Source organism: Saccoglossus kowalevskii, chromosome 3, assembly GCF_978046115.1.
Source record: "Saccoglossus kowalevskii chromosome 3, keSacKowa6.1, whole genome shotgun sequence".
Lineage (NCBI taxonomy): Eukaryota > Metazoa > Hemichordata > Enteropneusta > Harrimaniidae > Saccoglossus > Saccoglossus kowalevskii.
In genome coordinates this window covers 30,444,007-30,455,182 of record NC_140643.1, presented here as the reverse complement: position 1 = coordinate 30,455,182, position 11,176 = coordinate 30,444,007, and positions in this window count along the sequence as shown.

Sequence of the window (11,176 nt, the reverse complement as noted above, 5' to 3'; positions counted from 1 at the left end):
TGACTTGTTATATACCCACATGTTCATAGGCAATTAGAAATAATTTGTTTTAATAAAACCTTCCAGCCGAAAACTTTTCAGTAAAGTACACTTCCAGAATTGTTTAGTTAACAATATAAAAAATGGGGGGGGGGGGGCTATCACCGGTAAGCTATAAGAGGCGAGACCATCCTCAGAGCACAATAACTCTCTGGCCTGTGTGGACCAAAGAGACTAGAGAAGAACAAAACAAAAAATCTATGTTACCCGTAACTCGAAGTTCGGTTAACTGTTAATTGAACATCGAGTTGCAATTTAGGGGTGGTTTTCCAAATGAGCAATCAACATGTAAATAGGCTTCAGTCTAAACTTGTTGGCAGACCTAGTACACATAGAAAATGGACTCCTGGATACCAGGCAGTGAAAAGCCAAACACAATGACCACATATGATAGATTTTTTTGGCCGTCTTCAAGTCAGACCAATGGACTTCACTGAGGGGTACCACAAGCCACTTTCCCCATCTGGACGGTAGAGGGCACTGTAGGTACATCACGACATTTTTTCATAGAATAAGTAAAAGTAGTATAAAATCTTAGTCTCCCTTATTCATTTTAAAATGACAAAATTTACAATCAGTTTTTGTAACATTTTTATTAGCAGGAAACTAATTAGTAGTAAAAATGTCAATAATTCTAAATTTTCATCAAAACAAAACATGATTCTATTTAATATGCATGAGAAATATTATTATGAAATGTACATGTATCAAAGACACTACTGTAGAACTACCTATATTAGCTACATCATCTAGTTACATTTAATTTACATTAATAACCAATTGTTTTCAATAAACTGATTACAAATACAGTACCTGTACTGATTATTGGTACAAATTGTTCTTTTCAAGTCTTGTTACATCAATAACCCCCTATATTACTAATTGTAACATACACAGGTGATATAGGCACTAGCTACATCGTGACAGCGCATGGGTAGGTTTGAAATGGACATGCAGAGTTTTCATGCGAGAACAGACTATTGAAACTGCATTATATTTACAAACAAGTCTGTCACTCCTTTTTTTTTAAATGTAGTTCCCAACACAAAAATAAAAATTTATAGCATCTCTGTGCAAAAATAGGGGTTGATTTCTAGCTCACTCAAATTGTTTGCTGGTTTTCCTGGCTTCCGTCGTATCGATGAGCTATTGAATGTTCACATGGCACAATCACACCCCACCACATAGACAAAGCAGAGCAGAGCCTTTTCACAATAGAGTGCACTTTTCTATAGTATCATGTGTATCATTTTACTTTTCAAGATGTGACCTTGCCCCCCCCCCCCAATATGACTTTGTATATAGAAATAAGCAGTTTATGTATTCACAAAGTATCAGTGATTTATCATGAACTGCCTGAATAACCCACAAGATTATACAGTTCTGATATCATTACTAACTAATAACAATACTATTAAACCAAATTACTGAGTCTCTTGAAATTGTCAACACACTTCAATCATTATGCATAGACAGATTCCAAATCTCCTGGCAGTGTTGGCAGAGTTGGCAGTGTTGGTAGAGTTGGCAGTAGAGAGTGCTGTAGGGACATCTGCAATTAAATCCAATTACGAATAAAAGTTGACCTAATATGAATTCCTCCTAGCTAGCATCAAATTAGAATTAACTCTTTTTAACGAATGGTGTATAGTAATAAAAGTAGAAGCACATAAATGTAACAAGCCATGCATGGCACAGTCCCCGTTAGTTATCAAATTTAAGATATATAGTTTTGTTTATAGTAATATAGCTGGAATATAACCATGTCAGGAATATGATTTTTTTAACATTAAAATGATTAACATTTGTATTTGATCGTCAAAAAAGGACTTGTCCGTATTGAGAGATATTGCTTTGGAACAGCATTCAGAATACATGTATATATATAACATGATGTATAACGAATATATAAAATTGGAATATAATCAGTGAAAGCATTTAAGAGATATGGCTCTAGAAGCCCAATCATTAAAACAAAATGGCCACCAGACAGCCATTTTGAATCCGATCTGAAAAATAAATGATGTGCATCAGGAACCTGTAATGTCTAACATATGTACCAAGTTTGAACGAAATCCATCCATAAATGCTTGATATTTGATGATTTTTTAACCACCATTTGGCCATTTTGAATAGGATCGTCAAACCAATATATCTGTCTATCTATGACATGATGTATAATGAATATTTAAAATTTGAACATAATCAGTGAAAGCAAGTCAGAGATATGGCACGAGAACCACATTCATTAAAACATAATAGCTGCCAGTCGGCCATTTTGAATCTTATCTAAAAAACAAAATTATTTGCATCAAGGTCCCATAATGTCTAATGTATATACCAAGTTTGAACAAAATCCATCTGTAAACAGCCGAGAAATGCTTGATTTTGATGATTTTTTAGCACAAAAATGGCCGCCATTCGGCCATCTTGAATCAGATTGTAAAACAAAATAATGTGCATCAAGGTCCTATAATGTCTAATGTATATACCAAGTTTGAACAAAATCCATCTGTTAACAGCTGAGAAATGCTTGTTTTTGATGATTTTTAGCACAAAATGGCCGCCATTCGGCCATCTTGAATCAGATCGTGAAACAAATTGACGTGCATATGTATACTATCGTGTATGATGTATGTGTGAAGTTTGATTGTGATTGGTCCAGGCATTTCTAAGATACAGGTACGGACGGACGGACGCACGCACGGACACACGAAGGTCAAAACATACATAAGTCCCCGTTTTCGGACTGCGTCCGAATGGGGACTAATAAACAAAGACTTGTCAAAGACTTAGTATCTATGCAGTGTATCTACGCAGTGAAACATATCTAAAAAAACTACTTATTGGTAAATGAAATGTATGGAAAAGTAACAAGTCAAACAATAATTTGCATTTGGTATTCGGTGTATAAAATCATGCAGTGACTAACATGGGCAGAATTAAATAATTACGCACTAATTGCACTGAGATAACATTTGCATGCTCGACACACAGGATATAAAACATTTAAAAAATAGCTAAATACATATTTTTTTTATAAAGCAGCTGTTCTCCCTGGGAGCCCCCCCCCCAAAAAAAAACTATATACACTAAACAACCAAAAATTGTATTAACTAAGTTAAACATAAGCACAACTATAAAACACCATACACCTTTATGAATATTAGAGGTAAAAAAAACTATATAAATACACCAAAAACATTAGTGTACCAAAAGCAAACTGTTAAAAGAATTCACCAATGACGTAGATTGTTCAAATAAATGTATAGCTAAGGTAGCAATTCGTAGAAAATGTGATTGTCAGAATGACTTGGTATTAATACATGGACACCCATAGCACCACCAATAACATACTAAGTAACATTTGCGTAGTATCTTATCAGATCAGGTTTTCCTTGTCCAAAGGTGATCCAAAGTCAATAAGTGGCTTGGTTAATGAAACCTGCAAAGATAAGAATTGATATAAGAGTAAAGCAATCAGTCAGTCTGTTCCAATTTATTAGGATGTATTTTTTGATGTGTACACTCGGATCGTTGATGTTTTTTCAATCAACAATCTGATAGTGATATAGGTGCATGATCCAGAAAACCTGTTAAGATCCGGATTCATTCTAGAATTGTATCAAGCCAATTTTTGGAACAGTTAGAATTGTATCAATGTAATGAATTGCTATGCGTGCAAGCAAATGGTTTGTAGACAACACCCCTCGGGACTCCCATTTATTTTAATAAAGCCAGCATGTATGAACACAAGGGATTTAATAATCTGTGAGGTAACATGCCAGACAACTAATTTTACAGCATGTAGTCTGAACACAGCACAAGAGCATATTTCTTCAGAGAGTCTGATGATTGTGTATGCTCTATTAGTAGCACATGCACCTATGTAAATGACAGGGATGTGTCCACGGTCCAAAAAAAAAAACTAGAGAACACACAGACATGCAACTGAGGTCTTCTCTTTGATGTAACATTCATTGGGATTTAAATTTTTTTTTTTGATGAATTACCAAAGAAAAACATGCCAACTCTTAAACATTAACAGTAGGACATACCAGTAGTATAGTAAAATTTAAACAAATTTTATACATCCTAGTTTTAGAAATTGGTTACAAACAGATTGAAGTTAACAGGACAATTTGTGTGTGATTCAAAAGTAAAGGAAAATACAATATCTTTATTCATTTATTATCTACCAAACTACGTCATACCGGTAGTACGTAAACAGTGAGTGGTACCAAAACTACTGGTAGACTGTTTTAACCATATTTGATACAGCATATTTCAAAAGTGGGTTACATGAACTACAGGAAAAAGTATAATATGGGGGTTGTGGATTTCTTGTGCACATCAAAACTATTACATAATAGAACACTGTGCACGCCAAGAGACTCCACACAAAAACACTATTCCATTCTCTTTGATGTTTGCCACAGTTGCCAGTGTCTGTATTCTCTAGTTACATTATAATGATCCAGCACGCAATAAATGCAATGTAGGTTTATTTGTGCTTCTATTGGAGATGTGCTTCTAAATAATTGTGCATGTGTTTATGTTGCTGTTACTGATATATTGTTTTGAACACCCATACAACAATATTGCTGACTGGTTTGTTAAGTGAGTCTTGCGATTTCTACGTAATTAGAACTGGTGAGATATAAAATCCTATTTTTGATGCGTCATTCAACAGAATGTACATGTTTATAATACTATATTATATTGTAGTACAAGAGTTATGACTCTAACTAGACGCACACAAACCTCTGTGTCCTTATATCCAAAACTGTCAGTATATACATTTTGTTTAATTTGTATAAATAACCTTGGCATTTGTCATACATAGAAATTGCATGTTCTATTTTATGTGTTCCTTAGCATTTGTTTGATGTCTCCTGTTAGTCAGTTTGATTCAATTTGTTCCAATGACAATGATCTCAAGACGTGCATAGCAACCCAGTCAGCAACTTAGCTGAGAATGTTAGCTGTTTTGGTGTCTGAAACAATATGGCGGCGACAGTAATTGCGATTAAAACACAAGGTTAACATTGATCACTGCACTGTCGCTTCCAAAAGAACATTAGAATTAATATTAATTTTCAATAGTTTCAGTGTTGTCAGCCAGCATACATTCAAAGTGACAGTCCAGTGAGTTGTGGGTGTGTGTGGGGGTATTGGGTGGTATTAACAAGATAAATACTCACTGTGCATATCTGAGGTGATAAACCATTCTGAATATTGCCATCAGAAATATTGATTAACTGTTGAAAAAACAAAAGAATCAATAAATGAGACACAATAATGTCCAGAGCAACATAAAGACACTGCAAGGTAACTAAAGTGACAACTAACAAATACAAAATGTGGAAAAAAGGAGGGGTGTCAATTTTCAAATGTTTCAAGTATAACCCTTATCTGGTCAAGTCAACGTAAAAGTACAGGCCTGTTGAGGGTTTAAATGTAGTATAACAAATTTTGAATCTCATTTAAAATCCAAGATTAAGTCACAAACTTTTTTAACTGAAATTTATTGTCACTGTTATATCATTAACTCATCATCTGCTGACATCGTTTTATTTTAAAGCGGGAGGGTAGTCACCTGCACACGCCCAGGAATTGAGTCCCAAGCGACGATAACAACACACGCTAAAACGCAAAGGCTAATGGGTAGACTCTTGTTTGTAAACAATTACACGCTATGGCCAACTGACGCATGCGCAGATGACGACTACCCCGCTTTAATCATTACGGTAGGAAATTGGTTAATGCAAATCATCAGGGAATATGTATATAATAGAAGTGCAACATAAACCAAAAAGTATTATTGTTATTGCATGCACCAAAATATATAACATGCACATTGTTTCATCATTAAAACAAGTCATTGAAAATGACACAGTCCCTGTTAAATTTTTGGAAGTTCTCTTTGTGCTCGTCATATTAAAGCGGAGGGGATGTCGCGAGCGTGTTTTTGAAACTTGAGTCGCAACAGATTGTTTATTTACATCAAATACGAACACGTGTTGCATGATGACCCCTCCGGTTTAAGACATAGCAAAGGAAAACATAGATCACAAGTGAAAGCATGTCCAAGTTATCACATTTTAAACAAACAAGATGGCCAACAGTCGGCCATATTTGATAAAATTGCAAATTTAATTGACATGTACGTGTATTCATTTATGACATGCTAAATATCAATGATACATGGGTGAAAGAGATATAGTAATATGGCCAAAAATAAAAACAGCCGTTATTCGGCCATCTTTGATCTGATTATGAAACAAACTGACATGTATGTGCCAAATACAAATGAAAATAGTACATAAATCTTGGAAATATAGTAGTAAGGCCAAAAAGTCAGATGGCTGTCAATTGGCCATCCTTGATTCGATTTTGAAACAAATTGTCATGGACATATACATGTATAAAGTATGTGCCAAATTTAAATGAAAACTGACAAAGCATGTCCAAGATACCACATTTAAAAACAACAAAAAGATGCCATTTTGAATGAATCGCTAAACCACTGCATATGCATATGTCCACATAAGGTACTAAGCACATGCAAAGAATGAACGAAATCGGTCTAAAGGATTCTGAAATATGACTCTGGATGGACTGACGGACAGACGGACGGACTGACGGACAGACCAACGGACAGACAGACGCACGAACGGTTGGAGGACATGTATCCTGACATGTATAATCTATGTACCAAGTTTGAATGAAAACTGACAAAGCATGTCCAAAATACAACATTTTCAAAAAACAAGATGGCTGCCAGTCGGCCATTTTGAATCGAATCGCTAAACCACTGCATGTGCATATGTCCCACATAAAGTACTAGGCACATGTAAAGAATGAACGGAATCGGTCCAAATGATTCTGAAATACAACTCCGGACGGATGCATGAACACACAGAAGGTCGGAGACTGAATTATAAGTCCCTGTTTTCGGACTTCGTTGCTACAAGTACAGCACTTTCAGTTCATGATAAATCATAGTCCAATATATTTAGCCAAATACAGTATCAAACAACAAAACTTAAAGTGGGGGAGTCGTCACGTGTGCATGCATCAGATGACCATAGCGCGAGTTTTTATTGTGTGTTGTTATAGTCGCTTGGAATTGCGCATGCGCAGGTGGCAACCCTCACGCTTTAAATATTGTGTCTTTAATGATCGAACATATAAATTATTGTAATTTTAGGATTATGGGCTTTTCTAATAGAGATGCATATCTTATACTACCGCTATATTACAGATAAAAGGTGACAAGAGGAAATAGTGCTACATAGAGTGTGTATCTAGCTTGGTAGAAATACATTAGGTTCTCACAGTATCAACAGCCGGTGAATTCCTGCATTGTTTATCGATAGATTTTTTAACCATCTCTTCACAATGAGGTGGAGGTAACCCATCTTGTGTATTTACATCACACAGAACTGGAGATGAGAATACTGGATTCTCACTCTTGGTAAGCGCAGGTGGAGAGAATGATGGTGGTGGAAGTGGTGGTACTATTTCAGCTTCTTCACTGAACACACTATCGTAAGTTGAATCAGCCAATGAAATCTTTCGAAGAACAGGAGACTGCAAAGAACTGGGACTAGAAATAAATACTTGTGTTAATGGTGGGGTCTCACGCACATGGAACTACAGTTTTGCAAGATGGTTGTCAAATTTGCTACCGAATTAGCAAACTAGATATTAACTGAATTGGACAAAAATTTGTCATGTATGCTTGGAATGAATAGTTTGGGTTTTTACAAGAATTCAATCATATCACTATCTGAGAAGGAGGGCACACGTTAATAAACATAATAAAGGCATATTGTGATATTATTGGCACACAATCAACATAGTAAACCATATAATTAGCAGTTTTTAATATGAAAAGGCTAAATATGCAAATAGTTCCTTCAAAAGATTAGGACAAAAATAGCCAAATTTTTTGAGTAAAAATTTAAAATTTACTCAAATTTTGTCGGTTGGCTCCAAAATTAGAGTTCACTTCCAGAAATATTAAAAAATATAATAAAAAAGTGCAGACAAATTTTGGCGAGAAAGTCTGGTGGTGAAAAGCTTAACAAGCCAATCACAATGCAGGTCGAGAAAACTCTTGGAATTCAAAAGATAAATTTCTATTCAGTAGTTCTAGGCAGGCTTCTAGCTGCAAATAAATCAGTCAGTCAACTATTTTGAGCCCAATTCGAAAAATTAAATACCAGTAGAGTGCATCAAGGACCCCATTAAGTTCAAGGTATGTACCAAATTTGAACAGAATTCATCCATGCATGACAGAGATTAGGTACAAAATTGTGAAAATGTGCGATTATAATGCATTTTAGGCCTTAAAATGGCTGCCAATTGGCCATCTTGAATCAGATCGTGGAACAAAAGCATGAACTGTAGGATAGACTCACACTGACATCGTGCATGGACAACACAGAAGTCAATCTACAAGTCTCTGTTTTTGGAACAGGAACTAAACACTGGTCTCAGCAGCATTTCATTGTTCTTGAGTGGACCAAGTCTGGCAGAATTGCTGACATGATGAACATTTCTGAAACGACCATCCAGAATATAACCTCTCGCTATCACCAGACACGAGTTAATACACGACAATAAACCATTGCAATAAACCGCCATAATCTAGCACAGATATTGTATTTTCCATGCCAAACAAGCATGACTATCTTTATGATATTTCGCTATGAACTGAATCATGGCTAATAATTACGTATGTGCATGCCTGTAACTTAACCAAAAAATGGAGTGAAATATTTTGTTTATGTTTTACACTATACGGAGAGTCTACACTGGAGCATACCATCGTTTGCATAGGGTTGGAAGATGCAACTACATGTGAAGATGGGAATTGTTCATTGTCAAGGTAATAATTTCCACTGTCTGTGAATCAGTTAGCTGTTTTGATAGCTTTCTTGCAAAACAGCAGTTCCTGCAGTGAGCCCTACTAGTAATTACATACTCAAATACATCATTGATCCTCATTTAAACCATTTTTATTTCATTTCTATTTGGAAAATGTCTACGTACCAAATTTAATTAGAGACAGTGTGATTTAAAAAAAAAAAATTGCAGATTTTCATCAAACAAAATGGTTTTCAGTTGATCATTTTGAATTGGATTGCAACACAGATCAACTTTTGTTGATATGTTAGAATACAATGTTTGGACCTAATTGGACACTGTAAATTTGAGATATAGGCAGATTGTGAAAAAAATTACTGCCAGTCAGCCATATTAGATAGGATTGCAACAAACTCAACTTGCATTTTATGAAATAATACATTGCTTCTGTACTACAGCAAGTCTCAGAAGTATTGGAGCAGCCAATTTGCAAACTCGCTAGCGAATTGGCTAACTGCTTTGGTTTTGACTAAACGGTTGGTTTTCAAATCTCGCTGGCTCCGGCTTGTGATCGCATCCACTCTTGGCGAGTCTATATTGTATTAGGGGACATAGAATGTTTTTACGCAGCCTGGTACATGTCTGGATTCCCCTGAATGATTTGAGCCCGAAAATGGCCACAGTCAGCTGGCGTACGAGTGATAATATGATAATTGCGATTAATCCAGCGATATTTACAATATGAGGGTAACCATCTTGAACACTGCTTGAAACTATATAGACAAGTTGAGAAACAGTTTTCTACAAATCAGTGAGAAAATAACAAACTTTCACACCCAAACGATCCGTTGGGGTATCATTAAGCCAACCACTGAAAAAATCGACCTCATTCGTCATTTTTGTGTGTACACAAAGAGCATAGAACACTTTCCCTGGTATATTTGAAAGCAAAATCACCATTCAACTGTAAGACAGTCGCTGATTAGCTTCTAAAGTATGACGATCGTTCCCTACTATTATTTAGATTTGCCTCAAGTGGGCATGACTACAAGACCACGCCAGCGAGATTCGAAAGCCAACAGTTTAGTCAAAACCAAAGTAGTTAGCCAATTCGCTAGCGAGTTTGCAAATTGGCTGCCCCAATACTTCTGATACTTGCGATAAGTCTTAATAAACTTAGTGAATGCATTCTCAAGTTCTAAGCAAAAATAAGTATTTTTAATGTACAAAATGGCCACCAGTAAGCCAATTTCGAAATAATCTTGAAAACTTATGAATGCAAACAAGTGCAATTCCAAGTTTGAATTGAATCAGCTAGCACAACTTGAAGATAAATGCTCTACACATACAAAATGTGGGATTTTAGCCAAATATGGCCACCAGTCGAAGCATATGTATACCATCTTGAATCAATCGTATACAGTTTGGAAACTTCTGAAAAAATGCGATGGATGAAATGACAGAACCCACCCCAAACTATATGTCCGCAGTCCAGTCGAGGGCTAAATCATTGATGACAAAACAGGTGTTCAAATTATTCGCTTGTAGGTGCTTGAGGAGTTTGGCCTTCCAAAAAGACAAACTCCAGGCTAGCACCAATGTCTCAACTGTTTCTTTGAAATTATCAGCAATAAATTCCACCAACCTTAATCCAGCTGAAAAATCCAACTTAAATTTTCCAATACTTTTTGCTGGTGTTGGAATAGCAGAGCGCCTGTTACGTGATGATTGCGGTGTAACATTGGTCTTTCTGATTTCACCTTTCATAGGCGAACATTGCATTCTGTCATTGTTAGCACTTACTGGACGCCTAAGTATACAACAAAAAGAACTCGATAAATTTTGTGAGAAAAAATTTTCATGAGTCAGTGGAAATTATAATAATTCTTCGAGAACAGTGACTTTCAATTTTATCTTCATAAATGTTATGAAACCTTGAGATGGCGAAAAGCAGTGAAAATTAAATTGTTCACAGTCACTAATAACAAAGAATCCTGTCTAAACTTAGATTTTCCTATTTGTTGTTCAGCTAGGTTTTATTGTATAAAGAAAAGACCCCTGTAAATAATTGAAATAACTCCTATTTGGTATATTCAGTTTAGACATGTTTTGATGCATATAGTCAGTGACCCAAGTTTATATATCCTAGTTTGTATCAGAGATTATTTTAAACAACTTTCATTACATGTGATAAAACGGATTCCACTGTTTTTAGTGACAGAATATAGAGACAAGTTGTATGAGTAAATTTTATATTTGA